General features: G+C 43.5%; 1 protein-coding gene across 2 annotated transcripts in view; it reads right to left on the bottom strand.

The window, feature by feature from the left end:
* The window catches only part of LOC111863470, a 43658-nt gene extending 22043 nt beyond the window's left edge, over positions 1-21615 (bottom strand). For both annotated transcript variants that reach the window (XM_023849817.2, XM_023849816.2), the window contains exons 1-2: positions 21513-21615; positions 5471-5607 (exon numbers count right to left, since the gene is read on the bottom strand). The gene's annotated coding sequence lies outside the window, so the exon portion shown is untranslated. The remainder of the gene's footprint in view (positions 1-5470; positions 5608-21512) is intronic.
* Between the last annotated feature and the right edge of the window lie 5059 nt (positions 21616-26674).

Genomic DNA, 26674 nt, shown 5'->3' with positions numbered 1-26674 from the left:
TAGTGGGGTGGGACTAAGTCCCTTGTACTGCGGCCACTTCTGGCCTATTGTACCAGCCCCAGATGATAGGTGAGGGTGATTGTGGAGCAATTGGTGGAATGAAGATTGGCAGGGGAAACCGAAGTACTCGGAGAAAACCTGCCCCAGCGCCACTTTGTCCACCACAAATCCCACTTGACCAGACCCCGGGATCGAACCCGGGCCGCCGCGGTGGGAAGCCAGCGGCTAACCGCTTGAGCTATGGCGCGGCCCCTTCAGTGTATGTTGCTGCACCGCTCTTGTAGCAAGAGGCTTCACTATAGTGATTTCAAAATATGTTTCCTCAGAAACTCCTGTTTCCCGAATTTAACTAATCTTATTGTTGGTGCTGGCTGAAAGATTGTAGCATCAGTCTTCTTCCTTTCAAGAATTACGTCCAGTTGTCTGTTTCTATATCAGGGTTAATTTGAAGACTCTGAATCTTACAGGCCGTTGGTTCGATTCTTGCACCGTGAATTAATCCGTCACAAGTGTGCTCCTTACGCAGAACATACAGTATATCCATGCGTCGACTTGGATTGGAACCGAAGACTCCAGTTTCCAAGGGGGCGAAGACACTTCACACCTTACACTGCACAGCCAGTGTGATCGGCCAACAGCGACATCATTTAAAATTTAAGATATTTCTTAGTCCTCTAAATTCCTCCTTTCATAGCATAATTTATGGTTTAATTGCTTTGCCTTCCCTCACCTTACTCCGATATTTCCAGTGCTTCATTTTCACATTAATTCTGTCCATTTTTTTTATCCGCTCCTTGCATGACGAGCGCGCACTGAAAGCATATCAGGGAGACCGCATCTCCTCCCGTTGCTTTGCGTGCTGGAACTCGAAACCCACTACACGGATTTAGATTAAATCTGATATTACTAGAGATCCTTTCATATACAGATTGACATCAGATCCGTAATAGTCACACGCGCAGAGAACTCGAGTGGAAACTGTGGTACTTCTGTAAGGGTTTTTGCGTTTTCACTTTTTTTAATTTTGTTCATGTCTCTGTTCTGTAGATGTGGGTTCTGGAGTGGGAATTATATAAAATGAAGCAACATATTCAAGAGTATAAACTCTCAAGTACTGTGTAAAAAAGACAAATTTGTCCCTGTGTTTAACTAATTAAGCACTTATGCCATGAAGACGTATGGGGGAGTGCATGTATAGACCCACGTTTTCTTGGCCTCAGCATTAGTTGGAGGTGAGTGGTCAGCTTCACGAGCCGGCCGTTTAACCCCCGGGGAAAGAACCCCCCGGTATCCATTGGATAGGAAGCTGGGAGGGCCCCAGAGCCAGTTTGGACGTGGGAAAGAGAAAAATTGGACCTTACCGGACTCGAACTGCGACCCTTTGTCCATCCAGCCCGTATCCAGTCGCTGTACCAACTGCGGTATCCCGGCTACTAAAGCACTGTGTACATTCTTCTATAAGATCATGAAATTAATTACTGTTTCCAGCATTGAACGCATTGATTTATGTTCAATCGGGCAAAAGCTAGCTCTGCTGCTCCGTCAACTGCGTCAGATCTCTGGCAACAACACGGGAGAAACAGAGATAAACGGTTAGAGCAGATTATAACTGTGCTACAGTGCGGGTAGAGACAGTAGCCAGGGGCTGATTGAATGAGGTCACAGTGGCACTGTTTCTGACATTGTAACACGTCCACCCTTTCCTCCCGTTACGGACGGATATTGGATTATTCTGCGCATTCCCGAGTTAGGGTCAGATAAACTAAAGGGACTGCATAATGATGCGGATTTGCGGAGGAAATAGCCACGAGCCACTCAAAAAAAAGAGGGGCAAATTTGAAGCTAGTGATATAAACCACGAAGAATTAACTCCAGTAACGGTTCACCGATCCAAAGAATTTTAAATGTACGATACTGTAAACTTTATAGCCGTTGTTAGGGAACAGCTAGGAAAACATGCTTCCGCGGAGAAAGAATCTTAACTGAGGATGGAATTTAACATAACATAATCGCACTTCCTGTAGCTACAATATCAACATGACAGGATAAGTGAGACATAGCGTTACGAGCAGTGCTTAGAACACACTTTCATTAGAATCCTATGGTTGACTATGCTACGAGCCGGAAGGTCGCGGGTTCGATTCTCAATGAGGTAATTGGATTTTTCAATTGACTTCCAGCCGGACTATGGGCCTGGGGTCTACCAAGCCTCTCACAGAAACGAATGTAAGGAACCCAATTATAATAGCAACATTTGTAAGGAGTAATCATATTGCAATCTTTAGATTTCCCTGAAGAAGGAGACATTATATTCTGCGAAATGTCGGTAACCAGCTGCCAGACTACTCCGAGTCAAAACCCGCATGACCACGATAAGACTCTTCGCTTAAGTGAAAAACTCGAATCACTGATTGCGAGCCCCCATGTTCATGTGTTCACTGCACTACAAAATAACAGCAGAGAGGGGGGGGGAGATTCTTCGCGTTCTCCATTAATTTAATGGGAAAATTTATATGATGGAATGGAAACCCAGTTTGCTATTACTTAACTACTCCTTGGGTCTACCAGCCTCTAAGAACGTTGGTCCCCTTACGACAGATGCCTCTTTCTTTGTCATCTGCTTTCTGCCTTCATCTCTTCCTCTTCCAGCCATCTCAATATTCCTCCTACCTTCAGGCTCATTTTTGAAACATTTCTTACCACCCACTCTTCACTGATCATTCTCATTACATGACGCAACATCTCCAGCATTAACAGTAACAAATGTTTGTATCCGTCACAGCACAACAACCCTCAATGGTCTTATTGGTGTCACTGAGCTCAGTGGTGCAACTGGCCACACGTTAAACAGTTTCCTCTCCCACGTATCTATCCTTCATATTAATGGGCCAAGTTTAACATCCGTACATCACATGTAATTATAGCAATGTTTTGTATTATTATGAAATCTTCCTGGGGGGTAAAGGGCGACCGGCGTGTAAGCCTGACAACCTTACCGCCATCTGTGAGCGGACTGTCTAGACAAAATGTGGGAGTCTCGACGTCTCACAACTCTGTGGGCCTCCACGGCCTGTTACAGGGATAGTTTTGCCTCTTAACTGTTTTATATGCCTAAAAATGTGGTGTAGGCCATGATAACGTTTCCTAAGTGTCGCATTCCTTACTCCTCAACGCCGTGCTGCCCGGCATCTTCTTCACCAGCGAAGTACAGCGAGTAGCATCAGTGTCACAATTCAGGCGCGCCTTGTACTCACACTACACAAGCCGAGGCCCGGGAGAAAATGCTTCTTTTACCGCGCTGCTCTCTGCTGATGGGGCCAACAAATGCGATCGGAAGAATACGTACATTTCCTGAAACTAAATTACCTTTCCGTAACACAGTGCATACCGCGGGCAGTGAACACTCCGCTACAGCAGTGAAAATACACCCTCAGTTTATAATCGTACACTTCATTTCTGAAGTGCAATTCTATGCCAGTTTCATGAGAAACTACGTTAAAAAGCAAACAGAAGGAATGTCTCGTGCAAGATTTGAGGTTTTCACGCCGGTGACTGTGACGAATACAGTCTTTTGGGATGTGTTGCCGTGTAGATCTTGTGTGAACCGACGTTTCGGAGGAACGTATCACCTCCATCTTCAGGACAGAGTAATCCGCGAGCGATGAACCAGCGTGAGCAGGTGGAAACTACGGGACAACACAGTGAGGACAGTGTGTCCTGGCCGAGATACGTACCGGGCACCTTCTGAATACGGGTCAGAAATTTTGTCTTCGGGGCAAATTTGCCGGTGACAGGCTGATTCTTCGTAAAAGCGGAATGTCTCCATTTTCAACGTGAAAGGACTATACAACTCCTTTGCGTATCAGAATGCCGAATTGGCCACTGTCTCGTGGCCCAGGACTAAGAGTATCCGTACCAGAATCACAAGATAGCGATGTACATGTAAAGCAGCACTGCACACGCCTGCATGGACACCAACTTTTGTAAGTTTGTACTGGTAAAATTGATTGCTCTCTTCAAAAGTTTATAAATATATATATATACTGGCCATAATGCCTATCAACTTAAAGTAAACGCAGACTGCGTAATTTTGCAGAAGAATTTGGCCCGAGGGTTTCCAGTTTCAGTTAAAATTCGACACAAATTTCTGATCTTCCAGTCACAGGCAGCCGATAGGGGCACGCGAGCCATTTTGCGACGATAATCTGACACAAGTTATGAGGAGTAGCTGATGTTACGCTGCACTTCGGATCCGCGTGGAAACATTCCGTATGCCTCCGCATTTTCCTTCAGACTTTCCTTCCTCTGCGCATTTTTCCTTCCAGGGATACATTACTAATGGCAAAAACTGTATTAAATAGAATAATAATAATAAATAGAACAGTGTAAGCAATAACAATATTAATTCAAATGTATCACTACACATTTAGACTATGTCGATACTATTGTGGGGGCACGCGGTAGCGTAGTTTGTTGAGGCACTGTGCTACAAGCCGGAAGGTCGCGGGTTCCAGTACCGATGAGGTGGATTTTTCAATTTACCTAATCCTCCCAGCCGTACTATGGCCCTGGGGCCGACTCAGCCTCTAACAGAAATGAGTACCAGGAATCTTTTTGGGGGGTAAAGGGCGGCCGGCGCGTAAGGCTGACAACCTTGCCACCATCTGTGAGCCGATTGTCTGGAAAATGTGGGAACCTCAACACCTCACAACCTTATGAGACTATTTCAGAATTTGGAGAGGATCTCTTCGTCAGTACGCGAGTCCTGACGGAAAGAAATCTCAAGAAGAGACGGAAATACCGCAATGGCTGCCCAGACAGATGAAACGTTATGAAGTGGATACGAACAAACGTTACTTCCATTGCAGTGTCACATAGAATCCATTTTCAAAGTTGGTTTTCTCTCCTCTGAAAATTATATTGTTGACAGATTAGTTTAACCGAGAGGTCCGTAGAATATAGCTGTCTAGTGGGAAACCTGTGCAGCAACACCCTGTATTAACGGCGGCAGTACAGATATAGCACTTGTTTGCTGATGGACATCACACGCTATGTTACATCACAACTGAGGCGAACAGCTTGTCTGATTATTACGTATAGAATAACCCACAGAGCCTGCTGAGCTCAGCGCTGTTTTCAACGGTTTGCAAGCCACTCCCGAGGTCTTCCGACTTCCACCGATTGTTGGTTTAAAACTTATTCTTACCGGGCCGTCCACTTCTCTCCAACGCATGTGAATGTTTCCTGTGTTTATAGAAGTACTGGTACGCGCAAGACAGTTTCGGGATTGAGAGCGGCCATTTTGAGGCTCTTCGTGGTTTTCGTCGGTTCCTACCAGCAAATTCGGCCTCGATCCTTCCCAAACTTCAATCCTCAAATCCGCCTGCAGTTCAACAATATAAGAGCTTGAGCTATTGAAAATGTCATTAAATAACATATAACTCGTATATAAATATATATTAGTACTTACCTTCATTTTCTTCGCTATGTGGCAGATCTGCTGACATTCTATGCCTGTACTGCGATAGAGTGAAGAGGGTGGGGTAGGACTTGACAGGCTGTACGAGTGCTCCTCCCCTGTAGTAGCAGAGTCGTCATCAAACGGACCTGAAAATAAATTATACGTTCGCTTTCGTAAACATTTAAACTTATGCACCATTCTTTAAATTGCACAGTCAGTATTGTGTCACAACTATGTTTTCGGTTCCAATATACGGCAGTAATAAATCGAAGGCGATCCACATGTTGCACAATCTACAGAAGTAGAAATGTGACCATATTCACGTGAAAATAAACCACTACATTAACCCAAAGAATAACCAGTCCTGATTCCAAAGGCTTTAACATTTGGAACGCTATTTGAAACTTCGTGTTTGGCCTTCCTAACGCCTCTATCTAACAAATCGTGTGTCACCCAGGGAGTTACAAAGCAACTTCAGGATTTTATTGCGTTGGAAGAAATTTAATATCGCATAATCTACGAAGCGTTTTATCACAACTGCTATAACCTTTACCCGGGCGGCTTCTCAAGAACCCCTCATCACCACGGAGTTAAGTTACGATTGTTAATCACGTAGAAGGAAAGATGGTTGAATTAATAAACCGGTCAATATATACGTAATATTGTGTTAGATTATCAAGAAGAAATCTGCTCCATATTTTGTGATGAGGTGTATTTCCTCTGCAAAGGAAACTTACCCCTATGTGGCCGTGGGATACACAAAAGGTGCAAATCAACACTTTAAATGGAGAGGCATATAGGTAATATTCCCTCTGGACACAGGACTACTAGTGGTAGGCCAAAATGCACATATAATTAGCTGCAATGTTGTTTGCTTCCGGGAATTGTAACAACACTATTCAATAATTCAATTTCCCGACAGGAATGGTGTTTGCTCTAAGTCACATCATAATGGTCGCGGTTCATCACAGAACTTGTAGGGTGTCGAGTGGACCAATGACATTATAATCAATAAAGCCGGTTTAATGGTCATGTAAGCGGAGACAGACAGCGATTTAGCGCGTGAGTAAGCGTGCAAAACAGCTGTCACAAGTGCCACCCATATCCGGCCCTTATAAAGGCTTAGTGCCACCCCACTAGCAATAAAAAAATACATAATGGCTAATTACAGTCTGTAACTCATCATCGGAAATTACGACGATAAAAGTAGTCAAACACGGCGTTTTAATGTCACGCATTTGAGACAATTTGATCTGGTGTAAATATTTCTTGAAATGGCTATTATAAGTGTGTAATATCAAAATTGACATTTGAATTCTTTTATTTTTCAACATATCCGTTTATTGACCTTGTGGTAAATCTTTAACTTACACACACTTTAAGTAACGAGCTCTGGGGTCCACCCAACCTCCTATCGAATGTGTACCGGGGGATCTCGCCCCCGGGGGTAAAGCGGCAGGGGCATGAAGCTGACCACTCTCTTCCAGCTAGTGTTGAGTTCAAGAAGATGTGGATATATACATCCACTTCCCCATACGCCTTCATGGTGCAGTGCTTAGTTTAGCGCAGGGACAACCTTAGCTTAAAATATACTGACGGCATTCGCAATGACAAACCCTGCTACACAATTCCGCACCGATTTCACGTTTTGCTTTTCACTTCGATCATGGAAATTTGTTAATTTCGGCTTGAGAGCTCTACAAGGAGTCTGAGAAATTCTTTCACGGTTGTCACGTTTCTTTAGCAGATGTAAGTCCAGAAACTACAGGGGGGTGTCACTTTATAAGATGAAGTCTTACGCGCCTACCGAAATAGTTGCTTCTCTGTGGGAATATTAAACCTGTGGACTCACCAACACAGCGAGTACAAGGATACGTAAAGAAGCGCTCGAGTAAAAACCCAGTGGAAGGCCGCGCCACAGCTCAAGCGGTTAGTCGCTGGCTTCCCACCGCGGCGGCCAGGGTACGATCCCGGGTCTGGTCAAGTGGGATTTGTGGTGGACAAAGTGGCGCTGGGGCAGGTTTTCTCCGAGTACTTCGGTTTCCCCTGCCAATCTTCATTCCACCAATTGCTCCACAATCACCCTGACCTATCATCTGGGGCTGGTACAATAGGCCAGAAGTGGCCGCAGTACAAGGGACTTAGTCCCACCCCACTAGCAATAAAAAAACAACCCAGTGGAGGAATAAAGATTGTCTTCTGGACTATGTTACAGAGTTGTTTGTGTACGTATGTAAAAGCATTTCGTAAGAAACAGCTGCCTCCATCTTCATGGCAGAGAAGTCATCTACACATAAAGACGGAGTCTTGTCCAGTCAGCGCCGTAGTGAGAATTTCAAATCTCGCTTGCAATAGAACGATCAATTAGGAAAACCAAAAATCAAAAACGCTTCATGCAGTTGACTTTTGTGTTCACGTCGTGTGGTCTCGGGGTCTGCAAGCTTTGTCTCGATGTCGGTAGCCACACGGTGTCCTAAAAAGAAGGCAAGGATCTACATCCTTACGTTCGTAGAAACCTCAGAACTCATGCAGAACGAGTATAGGGAAGATCTGAGCAAATTTTGAAACGGCGATGAATTGAAACCTAATTCGTGATTATTCATGATGGTGTTGCTGTTGGTGGGGGGGGCGGTGGCGGCGGTTATTATAACGATGAAAACGGTAGCTATTAAGTATGTCCCTTTTAGAACCCGAAACTTATCTACTTGCATATTATGAAGAACACACTTATTTTCATTAGCCTAACGACTGACTACAGATTCTGATTAAAGGACACGGATTTTCTTTTAATTAGAATTCTGTGGCAAAGGACTGGTCAGAGCTCTGAAACAGCCACGACAGTTACGTATCACATCTTCGAAACCCGCTGTTCTTCACCAGTTCCCATTCGCGACTGCAAAGCCTGAAAACTGCGTACATCAAGACACTGAACTGTCCGAGTTGCTAAAACAGGGGAAGGAAACAAGCAAGTAAGCAAACAAAAAAAGACAAGAGCATAAGGAGAGTAAAATAACTGGCAGGAAAGACAGCTAGAGAGGAAGATAAAAGAAATAGAAAAGACAGACATATACGTATAAAAGAAAACGAGATAAAAGGAAGAAAAGAATTGTGGAAAAAAGAATAGAAAAAAAAGAGAATGGGGGAGAAAGAATGGGGAGAAAAGCAAAACAATGTAAATCACAAAGTCAGTAAGAGAAGGGAGTAAAATAAAAGAGCGAGGAAGGAAGGAAGGAAAGGGACCGCTTTCCCCCCCCCGGAGCTACACTGAGAACAAAACTTGCCAATATTAATTATAATTTGTGTGTCAGTCATTCTGCAGGTTCAAAGTCCTTTGCATTTGCGATAGCGATCAACACAGAATGACAGAAGATCCTGGAAAGATGCTGAGGAAAAAAAGTACCAGAAATCTGAAATTATGGGCTGTCGTCCAGGAGGTACAACATCGAATTTTTTATAGTTCTCCCAATTTTCCATTTTTCATAACTCCTTTCTATCTCTGAGACCGCAGTACGTAACAAATACAACTAATATCCCATCTCAATATAAAACAAGAAAAGTGTGTGACTATCTTGTATCAAATCCGGGTGCATCTAGTAACAAACAAAACAAACTCTGTGGTTTTAGTCCGCAACCTAACTATACCGACCAACCTACCGAAATTAAAGGCCGTGGGAATTCGCTGCGCTGATCACGCGGCACCCTCTATCCGCTAAAGTTGGCACTAACTTCGCCGACAAGCGGCGGTCGCTCGGTCGGCATCTAGTAACAACAGGACTAAATTTAAGATCCCTCTGTAATACTCCCGCGAGTATTTCATGAAGCACACAGGAAGAGTTCACTGACGTCTGTTGCTAGGTTCTTGTATGTCGGGTTCTGCTACATCGAATTATCCGCTCCCTACTGCACCCGGATACGTCCTTACAACTGGGTAACAATTGGAGACGCCCATCAGCTGTATTCTGTCGTAAAGTGTTGCCCTGTTTCTGTTTACGCTACAGCAATGATATAATGGCTTAGCCGTCAGCCAAACGATACTGTTACAGCTCTCAGACTATTAATCACTTTATTTCCGTTCGCGCACTTCACAAAGTTCGTAACTGTGACGTACCGACCGGTAGCCTATCCAGCCACACGACTTCGTCTTGAGCAATAAGGAAAGGTAAAGTTGTTCCTGGCCGGTCACGGCAGTCGAGCGGTCTAAGGCATGTACTGTCTTCGCTCGCTTGAAAACCGGTATCGTGGGTTCGGATCTGTTTCCNCGAGCTGATCACCCGCCCAAGGAGTCCTACCGAATGTGTAAGATCTAGAAAAACCGAAGTGAACGGAGAAGTTCATGGGGGTAGGCCTAGGCCCACTGGGGCTGTAGTGCCAAGGAAGAAAAAAGAAAAAAAATATCGTTCCTGTGCTAACTAATTAAGAACTACTGCATAAAGACGAATGGGTGAGTGGATATATAGAACCATAGTCTCCATGTCTACCCCACCTACTTCGGCATTAAAATTTCCTAACAAAGTTTTGATACGATATTTAGTGATTCTATGGAATGCATGTTCTAGTTCTTGTAGACCTCGTCCACATCATGAATTGCACTATAATGATAATCGTAATATGCCTTACTGACGTTACGTAACTTCACCACTCGGCACAGAGTAATAAAATAAGCAAACAGAAAAAAAAGCACAAGCACTGGCACATCGATTACTGTGATTTATCATGATTCAGTCCTCACGACATGAAACGCAGTCCAAAATAGTGCACAAAAGAATCTCCTTTCGCCAACACCAGGCAGTGCTTCTTACACAAATCGAAACAGGAAACTCAAGTAAAATACATTTTCGGTGACGACCCAAAGTACGGAAGATGAGGACAGACATTTGGTCAACAAGAGAGCAGCCACGTACTCGTATCTGTGGAACTGCTATGAAGGGAGACACTGAATATTATGTTACCTATTAAACAGAGGAACTTGTGACAGTTTTGTACTTGAAGAAATCAAATCTTACATAGTTTTATACTTAATTTTCGGTGTTTTATTTTTAAGATTTCTTATTGAAATGTTGAGATGTTTATCATAAGGGTGAAAACTGGAGCTCAGCAATTGCGCTGAAAAATTTTGCAGCGCTCAACAAATTTTCACATTACTCTGCATCCTTCTAATGCATGTTTAAAAAACTCACAGTAAATCATTACAAAATTCAATACATTTTCTGGAACGTAAATTTTCAGAACGTGCATTATGTCACATACAGTCCGTAGGGGAGAGTTGTTGGAAACAGAGGGAGCGGTATAGAAGGGCTGAGAACTACTGCAACCAAATTTAATGTAGAAATATTTCATCTTCTTAGGACGTTGCTACAGTAAAATCTGTCCTTCAATCATCAAGGCGTATGTGGGAGTGGAGGTATATATCCACATTTTCTTGACCTCGGCAATAGCTGGAGCTAAGTGGTCAGCTTCACGCCTCGGCCGCTTTACTCGGGGGAGAGTTCCTGAAACCCATTGGATACGAGGTTGTGTGGACCCCAGAACCGTTCTAGAAGACGTGGAGAAGAGAAAATTCTTTACCCTACCAGGACTCGAACTACGAACTCTCAGTCGTCCAGCCCGTAGCTAGTCCCTATACCGACTGAGCTATCCCGGCTACAATTCTTGCTAATATTTAATAATTAGCTACCGGAGCTTCCGAAACTTTCATTTGAAGGGGCGAAAACAAGAGGATTTCGGATACAAAACTTCGTGACCCTACAGCAAAATATTTAAATAAAACAGCACAGTTCTGATGGGGAACTATGCTCTCCTCGTGGGTTTCTCAATTCCCTCAATTCCTACAAATTTGAAGCAAATATATAGCAGGACTATACCATGGCAAAAGTCCGAAATTAGCTGCGGGTTATTTCGAAAGCTGATAGTGGTAGAAGACGCATATAAACCCCATGCACTGGAAGATATTCCAGCAGGACGAACCCCAATGCCGCGGCCTTGACATGATAGTGCACGGGACTGAAGCAATCGAGTAAATTAACCCTGCACTTTGTTCCGGGGCACCCCAATTCCGGTCACGTCCGCAGACTTTGTTTTCAAACAACTTCTCATTTAACTTGCAAAAGACTTAGGGGTTTAGGCAGGATCAAAGCTATTCTCAAAGGAACATTTTATCGGAAAGAGAACATTGCCCGAAGTTACACATTTCATTGTAACGTGTGTGAAATTATAGATTCTCTCAAAATTGTCTTCTACACAAGAGAAAATATTTTTCAAAACTTTACTCCCCGCTCACTCACTCTGCCTTCATTATAACACAGAAAGAATACAAAAAGTGGGTGGTTACTTTGCCCGTTACACCTCACGTTCTGGCGTCAGTGAAGGCCTGTCGAACTGGCGGCCAGCATACAACACACTGCAACATGTAAGTAATTCAATGATCACGAAAATATGGCAAAGTTATCCATCCTTGGGTTTACCTAAGCACCGCGCCATGAAAACTCGGTCTATTACGAAATTGAGACGAGTGATTAGCTTCAGAGCAGGAGGACAGTTGATCCCCACAATTAGTCTGGATTGTGAATCAACAGCATCCCTTAAACAAAAGGAACATTCAGCATGTGCGATAAGCATGCCTGCTGCTGGACACATCACCGCAGAGCCGCTGTCCTCTACAATAACAGAAATATCCCGCCTACTGCAAACTTGGATGATGACCATTCGAAACACACACACAAGCCATACAGTTAGGTTTACGCCATTCTGACCAGTCATAATTGGTGATCTGTAGCTTACTCCTCCCAAATCTCTTCGTGGCCGTTTCTTACATTCATATACACACAATTATTCTATATACTCAGCTTATTAGAGTGGACAGTTGAGACGGGCTACGATCTGAAACACCGAATTTTGGAAAACTTTTCCCCGGACCATTACTTCAAAATATTTCAGAGGCCCCACCTCCAATCTCAGATGTACCAGGCGTTCTTTCCCCGTCGTAGAGGAAGGTGGGAGAGCGAACAGAATATTCAGATCCGTCTGATGTCCATGTTAAGGTGCATATAGCGTTTTTTTATTGCTAGTGGGGTGGGACTAAGTCCCTTGTACTGCGGCCACTTCTGGCCTATTGTACCAGCCCCAGATGATAGGTGAGGGTGATTGTGGAGCAATTGGTGGAATGAAGATTGGCAGGGGAAACCGAAGTACTCGGGAGAAAACCTGCCCCAGCGCCACTTTGTCCACCACAAATCCCACTTGACCAGAGCCGGGATCGAACCCGAGCCGCCGCGATGGGAAGCCAGCGACTAACCGCTTGAGCTATAGCGCGGCCCTGCATATAGCATTACTTCCAAATTTCCTTCGCCTCGATGGCCTGAAGATGGCATAGAAACTTCAAAATGTACAGTTTTACTCTGATACAAATAAGAAGTTTCTTGCAACCCGTTCTCTTTACTTGTTCTTGCATAGGAAATATAATGCTATCAACATTCAGTTGCATGCATGGGACCTCACTCCTCTGCATGTGCAACGGGTGGAAGACCTACTCCCCCTTCACTCAATTGACGTAGGTTCAGTGAAGCTAGTCACACGGAAATGCGTAGAGCTGATCCATTACTACCTGAGTCTAATGCTTTTGTCGTTGATATTTTATATGGAAAAATTGGAAAGGTATAAATCTCTAGGTATTGATCCAAGCAGGAAGTGAAACATTGCGTTCTTGAGATCCATAAACACACGAATTCGATACAGAATAAGAAAGAACTTCTTCAGCGATAGAAGGAGTCTCTTGTTGTAATTATTTAGAAGAAGAGCGATAAAACGACTACAGTAGTTATAGAGGCATATCAGTGTTACCAACTTCATATAAAATTTTAGCCCAAGGTTAACTGCGTGTGTAGACAAGTACATTGGGGTTAATCGGTGTCGATTTCAACTAACTCACTGCTCCAACTGACTAACTCCTGGGCTTGTGATTGTGTCCCACCAGCCTCCTACTCTTCTAACTGCCGTCTCAAGACTCTCTAATGGTAGCTAGACCTCGTTACATAACCTCGGCACGGACCGCACAGAGAACACTGCTCCCAACAGCTCTTCTATTGTCGCTTGCGTGTTTTTTCGGCCATTACTTAGCAACGACCATTGTCTGTTTGTTTCGCGGTCGTTGCCTAGCAACGGGTCTACATGCTACAATAATTTACTTACTTACTTACTTATGGAGCTGAGCCCTTCCGGAGGAACCGCCAATTCTGCAGCTCCTCAAGAATTTCCCAGCATTTTATGGAACCCGAAGGGTGCTCTCAAGAGCCCTCCACTGTTCCCTATCCTGAGCCAGATCCATCCAATCCATACGATGCCATCCTATCTCTCTAAGATCCATTTTAATATTGTCCACTCACCTACGCCTTGGTCTTCCCAGTGGTCTCTTTCCTTCTGGCTTTACCACCAATATCCTATACGCATTCCTCTTACAATATATCTAATTACATGACAAGATACACTATCTGAAGTGTGGCCACATGAAACACACACACGTATAGGCAGAGTACAGTGCGCCCCAGCTTTCCTTGCACTGCGTAAGTAACAAAGGTGCATGATGGGAAGCGGTTGGTGTGGGTCTCTCATTAAGCCTACTGCATCTCCAGCATCACACAACGGATTTCATAGAAATTCTGTCTGCTAGTGACGCTGTAACTTTCTGCTCAATACCGCGCCTGTTTTACACTAAGTTGAATTTTTCTTCCTCGAATTTCTGCGAAGAATACGTCGCACTGTAATTGTTTAGGTTTCTATTTCGCCTGTTTTACACTAAGTTGAATTTTTCTTCCTCGAATTTCTGCGAAGAATACGTCGCACTGTAATTGTTTAGGTTTCTATTTCGGGGAACTGGAATACAGACTCTGTCAGATATAGAACCCTGGGCTTTCATGTGGAACCTATAAATACAGTACAGGCACTATGCTACAAGCCGGAAGGTCGCGGTTTTTACTCCCGATGAGATCATTAGATTTTTTCAATTGATCTAATATTTCCAGCCGCACTATGGCCATAAGGTCGACACAGCCTCTAACAGAAATGAGTACCAGGAATCTTCTTGGTGACAAAGGGCCACCGGCGTGTAAGGCTGACAACCTCACCCCCATCTGCGAGCCGATTGTATAGAGAAAATGTGGGCCTTCACGGCCGGTTACAGGGATAAACGTCCAGCCTTCAGATAACTTCCGCTTCTGTTCCCTCATTTCACACAGATTTAAACGTCATTCAAGCTGAAGAAGGAAATCGCTCTTCTTCGCACAGTTCATAGCTACGCTTTCTCTTCGTGTCACCTAATTCCACAGAATCTATACCCGTGTTTAAAGTTCTATATAGCACATAGAAGCAGGGCAATGGCGCAAGCTTTGGCATTCCTTTCTGGGAAAGAAGAGTGTATTCGCGCGTTGCGCCATTGATTTCAAGACTGCCTGCGAAGTTTGAATAAAAAAAATTGAAAATCATTATGTTAAGTTAATATTCAATCACATTCATAATTTTTCAATATTTTTCTTCCATGTGAACCTATTAACAAGTCAATATAAATTCTACAGCTCAAAATCCGCAAGAAATTGTCTTAACTTCATTCAGATGACGGAGGACATTTCGTTTACCTCCAGGCACACAAAATTCACACAACAAGGATCAATGTCTCGTGAGTGGCACGGAAAAGAAATACACATGAATGGGTAAATTAATTTAACCTAAAAATTTGTAACGATATCGCAGTATATTTCGCAGTAACCAGTAGAAAATGGGAATAAAAACAAATTAAATTGGAAGCGGTAGAGAAAGGCTATGAATATAAGTGCAGGCAACGTTTAAATCAGTTGGAGGATAACGCATTGCCAAATTAGCGCAAATGTACCACTAGGAAGCCCTAGACTTACGTGGAAGCATAGTATTAAAACAGATATCAGAGAAATAGGATGGGGCGGTATGGATTGGATTAATCTGCCTCAGAATAGTGACCAGTGGAGGGGTCTTGTGAACATGGTAACGAACCTTCCGTTTCAACAGAATTTTGGGAAATTCTTGAGTAGCTTATCAACTTGTGGCTTCTCAAGGAGTCAGCCCCACGGAGTTAATTGATACATTCGTGATCCCAGGCGACAAAGAGCTGGAAGATCAAGGAATATATGACAAGAAATCCTTAAGGCAGTTCTTCTGGACAGCCTTTCTTGAGAGACCAACAGTCGCTCGGCTACACGAGATTTTCCCAACATTTTATGAAAATACGGAAGTTCATTACCTCATTAACAAGAGCCAACCACTGGTCTCCCTCTATCTTGAGCAAGATAAATCGAGTCCATACCCAACTCCACCTAATTTCTCTAACATCCATTTGCAACATTATCCTCCTTTCTACGTCTAGGTTTTCCTAGTGGTCTCTTTCCTTTTGGTCTCCTCCCCAAGCGCAGTGCAGTACATAGCCATACAAGGAAGCGCACATGATATAGTAACGCACACAACTTCATACGTGTACATTAGCACTGCACATGACAATAGCCTCCATATACACCGACACTTACCCCTGGGCGCCTAACAGCATGGATCCACATGCCATATAATGGGCACTATAACTTGGAAAATTTAAAAATTGCATACATAATTTTAAATAATTCTTTTAATAATTTTAACGATTTTTTAAAATAATTTTAACACTTCAATGCCTTTAATACAATATATCCTTGGTATATTCTATATATCTTATATGGATTGGATAGATCTGGCTCAGGATAGGGACCAGTGGAGCGCTCTTGTGAACACGGTAATGAACCTTCGGGTTCCACAAAATGCTGGGAAATTCTTGAGTAGCTGCAGAATTGGTGGTTCCTCCAGACGGGCTCAGCTCCATCAATAAGTAAGTAAGTAAGTAAGTAACCTGATGATGGTCCTATGAGACCGAAACACGTAGCAGGAAATAAATATTCAGTTGCAGAATAATGACTGATTACAAATCACTTTGTTATGGCGACGGTTGACCTAACTATATAGCACATGTATGCCATGTCTTGCCTATCATCCTGAAGAGTTCAAGTTGCTGGCCTGGTCAATAGCAACTGAAATCCTCAGGCAGATATCAATCCGTAATTTTACTGTATATCTGCTGGGAACCTGACGACGCTGCTTCACGAGCCCAGTCGTTGCGAACACAGAACTGCGAAGCGGTGTCACGGATGAAAGAGCTGGAGACAAGGACGAAGCACTGATGCCCTTCCCTACCACCGGCAATTGAATGCTGTCTCGTAGGTTTTCTGATGACACTAGCAACATCGTGTACAGCGACTAGCCTACCGGCTCGACGAACGGGAAATCGGGGTTCTAGTCCAGGACGGAGGAAGAGATTTGCTCTTCTCCTATATGTCCATACAGATCTCCAGCCTCCAGCTGATGGGCTGAGTGCTCATTCCATGGGAGTAAAACGGGCGAAGCGTGAAGATGGCCACTCACTTGCACCTGGTGCTGAGATCAAAAATGTCCGGAGCTCTACCTCTACTCCCCATTCCCCTATATTTCGTGGTGTTTAATTGGTCTCGGAGATGTTTTACCTTTTACTTCATATGTGCTGGGACCACGTAGCGAAGTGACAGGAGGTTGGAGAAAACTGCATAATGAGGAGCTTCATAACTTGTACTCTTCTCCAAGTATAATTAGAATGATCAAGTCAAGGGGAATGAGGTGGGCAGGTCATGTAGCACGGATGGGGGAGACGAGGAATGTGTATAGGACATTGGTGGGAAAGAGACCATAGGGAAGACCAAGGCGTAGGTGAGCGGACAATATTAGAATGGATCTTAGAGAGATAGGATGGGATGGTATGGATTGGATTGCTCTGACTCAGGGTAGGGACCAGTGGAGGGCTCTTGTGAACACGGTAATGAACCTTCGGGTTCCATAAAATGCTGGGAATTACAGATCATAAGTGGCCGCCTATTGATTCATTTTGTGACTTTCTCGATTACGGCACCGTGTAGTCTGGTAGGGGTTCGTAAACTTTTCAGAAGAACATAATGCCTTCATTTTTCTACCCTGAAGGTGGAGGCAGTATATTTCTCTGAAACGCTGGTAATTATGTAACGCGATTTCACCATGTAGACCTAGACGGCCATAACGTGAATCTTCACTGCAGTGAAGCTACCACAGATACATAAAAACTTAACTTGCACTTGGTTTCTTTTCAAGATATGACACGTCAGGCTGTATAGGCATGTACAGAATTCAAGGGATGGTGTCAGATACAGCTGATCCTTCCTGCGGAAATGCAAACATTTTCTGCAAGCACTTCCCAGTTTGTCCACTCCCCCAGTCTCTGTCACCACAAGCAACGCGCTGCTTCTCAGAACGCTTAGATTGGCCGCGCGTAGCTCTCTAGGCCCTACTAGGCCGATCAGTGGCCGCGCCTAGCCCTCTAGGCCCTACTAGGCCGATCAGTGGCCGCGCCTAGCTCTCTAGGCCCTACTAGGCCGATCAGTGGCCGTGCCTAGCTCTCTAGGCCCTACTAGGCCGATCAGTGGCCGCGCCTAGCTCTCTAGGCCCTACTAGGCCGATCAGTGGCCTCGACGTCTGAAGCATGAACCGTTTTCGTCAGCTCGAACAGTGGCATAGTGGGTTCGAATCCCACTCGAGATATAGATGTCTGTGTGCGTTTATTCTGTGTTTCTGTTGTTCTGTGTGTAGGTAACAGCCTTGCGATGGGCCGATCCCCCGTCCAAGGAGTCTTACCGACTGTGTATAGTTTAAGGAACTGGAAATTGGCCAAGCTCTACAAGGGCTGTGCAGTGAAAGATAGGCCCTATTAAAATTTACTTTTATAATATATTTATTTACTTATTTAATGATGCCAAATCATAAGAATTTTCAGTCACTTTAAAAATGAAATACAGTGAAGTAAAATTTTATTTTCAGGGGTTAATACTGCACAAGCCTGATTATAAGAAGATCCCCTATTTTACAAAAGAGAAAACGAAGAAAAAAAAGTTTTGACAAAATTTAATATAATTTTCTTGTATTGCTCTTACCTAAGTAGTATTTGAAAATAAAATCCTTTCTTTATATTCTAAGAAATACGGTAACGTCAGTGCTTTAGACAAGATGACACAGGTGTCCATGTGACCACACGCCTAACCAGCTTCAGAGGGCCGGAGATGTGGAACCCATCTGTAGACCTGTTGCCGTTTACCTTTTTCTCCCGAATGGATTTTTCTTACAAATATGAAGTCTTTGAAAAATAAAAGTGGCTGCCTGATCTAATGACTTACAGTCTTGGCCCATTGAATTTGTGGGAAAGGATTTTTCTTCGTATTTTTATCCTTCGTTGGCAAGGATATTGCGACAGACCCTTTCCCCACCCAGGGAGTCCTACTAGAGTCTAAAAAGATTTGTACGTTCAGGATTAATTTTTTTCCTTGGCACTAGAGCCCCAGTGGGCCTAGGCCTACCTCCATAAACTTCTCCGTTCACTTCGGTTTTTCTAGATCTTACACATTCGGTAGAACTCCTTGGGCGGGTGATCAGCTCGTCGCAAGGCCTCTACCTGTACACAAACACAGAAGAACGCACACAAACATCCATGCCCTGAGTGGGATTCGAACCCACGATCCCGGCTTCCGAGCGAGCGGAGACAGTACATGCCTTAGACCGCTCGGCTACCGTGACTGGCTCAGGATTAATTGCGTATCAGAAATATCTACAGGGCTCAGTCCATGAGAACAGAATAACAACTACTTTATTACAAAGAGAATGAAGCTGGGACATTTTCACTGGATAATTACTGAAATAATCGACGTAAAGCAAAGCATCTGATTCACTGTAAAACGAGTTTTTTTTTATGTTTTAGTAATGAACAGCAGAGTTACGGTTTTATTTACGCACTAAATTACTGTTAGTGCTGGCTGCAGATTTAATTTGACGGGTTTATTCCAGAGCCTCGTAATGTCTATTGACGCGCAAATATGCGGCGGTTTGGTGAGATTCCATTAACTCATTTACAATCCTGGAATTGGCCAGTAAAAGTTACCGAAGTTGGCATGGCCCGGTAGTCAAATGTTCATATGCGTCAGCAAAATGCAGCACCACAAGGAAACGCGTAGCTATCTCTCTCCCCCCCCGATTCCCCACCGTCCACATTTTTACCCTGAAGATGGATGCAGCTAGTTCCTTTACATCCATTAATAGATTACTCGTTGTCACTGAGCAGGCTGGCTTAAGTGGTAAAATGTCCTGTAGGTAGGGCAAAAAGTTAATTTTGTCATTGTGCTTAATTAATTAAACACCACATCATGAGGACCTATTGGGCAGTGGAAATATAGCTCCGTCATTCTTGACATCGGCACTATATGAAGATAAACAGTCAGCTTCACGCCCCGACCGTTCTACACCCCGGTGAAAGAGCCCCAGATACCCATTGGACAGGAAGCTGGGTGGATCTGGACAATATCTTGTCTCTGCCGGGAATAGAACTCGGGCCAGTCGCTATACCGACTGGGATAGGCGTTCGATTCAAATCTTGGCTTGGACACTGACAATTCTGACGGGTTCCTCGTGATAATTCAAGGGTTTGTACCTTAAATTAGGCCACGGCCACTTCTTTCCAAATTCTTTCTATTGTATTACTTACTGATAATCAATTTATTTCACGCCAGTTAATGTGAGATATTGGAGCGTCGTTAAACAAACTACGAATGAATAAATAAATAAATAAGAACATAGCCTGAACAGTGGAGGCGGTGAAACACTCAAAGCTTACTTGCTGATCAGGTTCCTGTCTGAAAGAACAGGCACGGTTTGAGGTAAAATTTTCAGAATATCACAAAATATTATTATTGTAATTGTCCAACATTTATATCCATTACTTTATAAGCTGCGTGAATGAGTTCGATGAACAGATTGAAAGACGAGAGATGTGTTGGTCTCAGCGCTCAGCGGTAATCGTGAGAATTATTATTTTCATGATTTATTTCACCGTCTTTTAGCGCATACACTTATCTACCTCACTCCTTTCTCCCGCACTACATGTTTCGGCATAAAAGTGCCATCTTCAGGTGCTTATTCGATTAACGTCAAACTAGTTCACTGCATGCCTTGTCTTCATATTAAAATAATTAAAATATATATTTATCATNATCCACATACGATAATAGAAAGAGTGCTCTGACAGAAGAGATTAGAGGTGACTCGAGAAGTGAGATACGACGTAGGAAAAATCCTGAACAATTTTAATATTTTTAATATTTGATATTTGTCGGTATATATGATAAATATATATTTTAATTATTTTAATATGAAGACAAGGCATGCAGTGAACAAGTTTGACGTTAATCGAATAAGCACCTGAAGATGGCACTTTTGTGCCGAAACATGTAGTGCGGGAGAAAGGAGTGAGGTAGATAAGTGTATGCACTAAAAGACGGTGAAATAAATCATGGACTTAAATCAGTGCAACAGGACGCTAAAATATAACATAATTATTATTTTCCTGGAAATTTATTATACTTTGCAGGTGGGTAATATTTACGGACTTTTCGAACCAATGTACTGCTTTTCCTTCGGGGTGAAAGGGTTGCAATGACGTCAAACTGAAGCCAGTATTCCCTACGAAGCTTAACAGACTACACGACGCCAATCTGTTTTTGTTTGGATGTAAGAAATCACATGATACCGAAATGAAGTATGAAAACTAAAAATAAACGAATTACGGTTCATGTGACCAATGGATGTTACCGCCTAATTCTTCCATGTTTCTTTTATACATAACCTATAAAATAATTCAACTTCGCAAGTAACGCCTGTGACATGTACTGACAGTGGATGCTGCTATGCCAATTAAACGTAAGAAGAATGTTTCGAACTGAAACCAAATTTTGTCACAAAAGCCACGTATTAGTGTTGAAATAGACAAAGCATGCAGTGTTAAATTTCCACGTGAATGGCGTACTAAAGGCGGAGTGGTATGTCCATAGATGCGTACACGTGACGTACGTTTCACGAATACGGATGATGAGTCTAATTACTACAGACAGATGTGGCACATTTGACTCACCAACAGCTGTGTATTCCAGGGCCGACTCTGGTCTCGCATTTGCTGCAGGATAACAACGCACCACGTAAACATGGCAGAGGGACTGCTTGCTGGTCCACCCAGCGGCTGCTGATGCTCGTGTAGCTCAGCGCAGGCGCAGAACTCTATTCTCTCCACACCCTCCCGCCCTCTAAGGGGTTGCAAAAAGACATCTACAGTGGCCAACGCAATTAACCACTGAGATGATAGGTACGTCTGCTTCACGTTTTATGTAGAGACGTTGTATTTACTACATAGGTTGGGCAGCGCCATAGCTCAAGCGGTTAGTCGCTGGCTTCCCACCGCGGCGGCCCGGGTTCGATCCCGGGTCTTGTCACGTAGGATTTATGGTGGACAAAGTGGTGCTAGGGCAGGTTTTCTCCGAGTACTTCGGTTTCCCTTGCCAATCTTCATTCCACCAATTGCTCCACAATCTGGGGCTGGTAAAATAGGCCAGAAGTGGAGGCAGTACAAGGGACTTAGTCCCACCCCACTAGAAATAAAAAAAATAGTACATAGGTTATACAGCATGGAATGAAAGGCATATTTTAATAACTCGAACCAGTTATATGCTGATTATTTAAGCGCTGATTCCAGAGACGCTTACTGCCAATAGACTGACGCCCTGAAAACGACTTTTGGAATGAAAAGAAACAGCCTTAGACACGCTGGTTATTTCTCTATCGTGAAAACAGAATGCACTTATTGCCATCTGAAGACGAAAAGGCATTATTATGACAATATTTGCACACGAAGTTCAAGGAGCAGTCTCACTGATGAATTGTTTGTTATACAGTACTGACTTCGAAGCTCGGAAGGTCATGAAAAGAAAGCGGCGTGCTTTGTCTCCTTACTGTAACTGTCCCTTATTCCAACCACGTTTTTTATCTCGGTGCACATGTGACGGATTTCGATAAAGCTTGGTATTTGAGCTATACATCAAAACTTGTATGGGTAGAATTGTTTTTATTCTAAGTAGTTAAGTATAATTCTTCTACTTTATTCCCAGTATAAATTGAACTTTACTACGTTTCTCCCAACAATTCATTACTTAATAAAACGCACAGGACATAAAATATAGCACCCTAAAGCAGAGAATCTGCAACTTCTATTTAAAGTAATAATACAGATGCTGAATGTTTAATAAAATAAAGGCGTATAAATAAAATCCCTTTGCGCAAGCGCCACAGGAAAAAGAGTCAAAACCCCACGCTTTACTGACATTGGCGCCAGAGGGAGGCAAGGTCCACCAGCGAGAAAATGTAACTCTTTGCAGTATGACATCTGCGCTAAGATTAGTTTCACGACAGTGAATTATTTAAATTAAATTTAAAAAGCAAGGTACCAAGCATAAGTTCACAGAAGATAGTGCAGCATGTCAATTCGACTTATTCGCCTCAGTCTCAGCCGTTGCCAATATCAGACCTCTTACTGTCTTAGAAATTAGAGATTTTTGTCACTCCTTTATTCTGACTAGCGGCTAGTTGGGATCCAATGGTAATACAGTTTCCCCTAGAAGCCACATATCGTGCACGATGTGTCTGCTGTACGGCACCGTATCGCAGCTTTTGCCATGCTGCACTTTCCGGCCCAGTGGCCTTAACACCCACCCTCTCTCCGTAAGCGGGAGGTTCATCGCAAGCCGTACTATTCGGACACAAGTGCACAGGACTCATGTTGCCCGCGTTGTATTGACAATTTACCAAGTAACTTACATTACTCGCCGAATATTAAGCGACCTCCTAAGTTTTCAATGAGAAAATCGGAAGAGAAAGTTCCTATTTTGACAAAATTGAATATTTCAATACACAATACGCAATTTCAACTGAATCTGTGAAGAACCGGTTAATGCGGTTCACTGGGAGTACGTTTATGGACTTCATACAAAATTCTATCCAATAATCTTCTCTCAAGGTTAAGTTCATATATAGATGAAATTATTGGGGATCATCAGTGTGGGTTTCGGCGGAACAGATCAACTACACATCAGACCTTTTGCATTCGTCAGATATTGGAGAAAAATGGGAGTACTATCAGAGAGTACATCAGCTATTCATAGACTTCAAGAAAGCCTATGATTCAGTTAGGAGGGAAGTACTGTACAGTAATCTGATAGACTTTGGGATACCCATGAAACTACTTAGATTGATTAAAATGTGTTTAAACGAAATGTATAGTACAGTCCGTGTACGTAAACTTTTGTCTGATACATTTCCTATCCAGAATGGTCTAAAACAAGGAGATGCTTTATCGCCACTGCTTTTCAACTTTGCTTTAGAATATGCAATTAGGAAGGTCCAGGGAAACCAGGTGGGACTGAAACTAAATGGGACACATCAGCTGTTGGCCTATGTCGATGATATGAATCTACCGGGTGATAATGTAGATACCATAAAGAAAAACACACAAACTTTAATTGGCGCAAGTAGAAAGGTTGGTCTAGAAGTAAACGCGGAGAAAACTAAGTATACGTTGCTGTCTCGTCACCAAAATGCAGGGCAAAATCATGACATGAAGATAGGAAACAGATGTTTTGAAAATGTGGCGCAGTTCAGATATTTGGGAACAACGATAACAGGTCAAAACCTGATTCAGGAGGAAATTAAGAGGCGATTGAACTCGGGTAATGCTTGCTACCGTTCAGTTCAGAACCTTTTGTCTTCTCGTCTGCTGTCCAAAAACATAAAAAAATTAGAATATACAACACTATAATTTTGCCTGTGGTTCTGTATGGGCGTGAAACTTGGTCTCTGACATTAAGGGAGGAACATAGACTGAGGGTAGCGGCCTCCGTAGTCTAGAGGTAACGTTCCCACCTCATGACTCGTGGTAAGCGGGTTCAAACCCGGCGGAGGTCGTGGAATTTTTAAGGGCGGAAAAATTCAGGGAACAAGTCCTCCGGAAGGGACTTTAAGCCGTGGGTCCCGTGTCGTAGCTTTACGGCACGTAAAAGAACCTCATGTCTCAAGGAGACCATTGAGCCAAATTTGTAAGGACATTTCCCGCCCAACAGTAGTCTCTAACGCCTCTGATAGATGGGGGAAGCATTATAGATACCGCCAAGCCAGTAGAGGCCGAACTCGCTGGCTCGGTCGGGACTGATGGTACGCACCAATGTCGGTAGGGTATAGAGACTGGTAGAATATCATAGAGGGAAGCACAATGGACCAATACAGGTCTCAGTGCATGGGGAAACCCACCCTCTCCAATAACTAACTAACTAAGTACGTAAGTAACTCCTGGAGCAGCCAGAACCCCTGACCTATATACGTACTTCTAACTGACCGAGATCCTGTTTGCATTTCCGTTTCCATGTAACCGGAAACATCATCATTTTGTAAGAATCATTTCATAACGTTATTAATTTATTGGAGTTCTGGTCATTGCAATATAGGGTGCGCAGAGAAAAGATGTACATAATTTCGACACTGAAAAGCTCAGTTCTTTTAGAGGCTGAGTCGGCCCTAAGACTATAGTGCGGTTGGAAGAATCGAAGAAATTTGAAAAAGTCCAATGATCTCATCGGCAATCGAACCAGCGACCTCCCTGCTTGTAGCATAGCTCTACCGCGTGCCCCATAATGTACGTGCACTTTCAACTAACTTCATTGAGCTGAGCACTTCTTGAATCGCCAGCCGTTGCTAGCCACACAAGAAAATATCATAATTCTACGGTACCTGACGGTTCACCGCTATGTCCACAAGAGGTCTCTATCCTGAGCGAGTCGAATAAAGTCCACAAACCCCGTTCTATGTTTTCTAAGTTCGTTTTAATACTATCTTCCTATCTAAGTATAGGTTTTCGTAGTGGCATCTTTCCTTTAGGTTTTCTTACAAAAATCCTGTATGCATTCCTCTCCCATTCATGCCACATTCCCTGCCCATCTCATCCTCTTGGCATTATCATTCTTATTAAATCTACAATATTTGGTGAGGACACTTTATAAAGTCTCTCACTTGCAGTCAGTGTAGCCTGGAGCCAGAATATTGATACCCATTTGAAAGAATTTTGTGCGCCTGGCATAAAGTTACGAGTACTGTCCCAGGACACGACGGAAGGAGCTGCATTTCGGACTGGGGCTAAGTTCCGTTTCCTCCTTTCAGCACGTGTCTGCTCCGCCAACCGCAGGCAAGGAGCCCAAAGGCACTCCAACGTGACATAAACCACGCGGCAGGTCTGCAGGCCGTGAGGATGGCTAGGGCGGGGAGGGAAGAGGTGGGTGGAGACTGGCCAGACTTCAGTGTGGAATGCAAGTGGAAATAACTTTACAGGGATTAAAAAAGAAAAGAGAAACCACAGCAACATTTTAAAGATGGTGTAAGGCAATAAATGAGGACAGGATCAAGATATGTTTGATGGTTATTTGCGCTATATTTTAAGAAATAGAAATGCTTCTAAAATAGTTACAATTAACATTAAAGAAAACCTGCGCCGAGGGACTAACTCGAGGCAACAACTTGAATGAAGAGGACAATTAAGAGTTCGATGTGGTCACTTCTATGTGAGTCGCGTGGAAGTTATGAAAGGCAGTGGCTTCCTGATTTCAAGCAGAGATATTCGCCAGGCAGACGTCGCCCAGGAGGAGTGCAATGTGTCAGCTATTATAATTGGCTGCAATTGCAATACAGGCTTCCAATATCACCCGCAACCCCTACACGTGAACGCCGTTCATCTGACTCCGGACTGGAACCAGTAGTGGGCTGTCGTGAACATGAGAATTTCTTACTTGAGCGATTATTAGCTGCCCCTTGGAGTTAGGGAACTAACACTTAAGTAGAGAGGCGATGTCAGTTGGTCCTGGGAGGCAGACACTCAAGCAGTGTTGAGGGAGCGGTCGATGGGAGAAGTTCGGACACAGCGGCGTGTTCACATGGATGTCCTTCGCTTCCTGCTGCTTTTGGCGGGTGAGTTAACATATCTCGCACAACGCTTTGTCACTAGAATTCAGTGTTCGTTCAATTACTACCATGTACCATAGTGTGGACTGCAAATGTAAGAAGTTTATAGCAACAGAATTTACACCGCATGTACACGACACAAACGCTGACACACAAAGGATAGGCAGGACACCCTAAGGAAAGAAAAGAATAAAATCACGGCGACATACCCAAGGAGACAAGTGATTACTTACTTACTTAATCGTG

The sequence above is a fragment of the Cryptotermes secundus genome, unplaced genomic scaffold (genome assembly GCF_002891405.2).
Source record: "Cryptotermes secundus unplaced genomic scaffold, Csec_1.0 scaffold2860, whole genome shotgun sequence".
NCBI classification, from domain to species: Eukaryota; Metazoa; Arthropoda; class Insecta; order Blattodea; family Kalotermitidae; genus Cryptotermes; species Cryptotermes secundus.
This window is presented reverse-complemented; position numbering and strand designations above follow the sequence as displayed.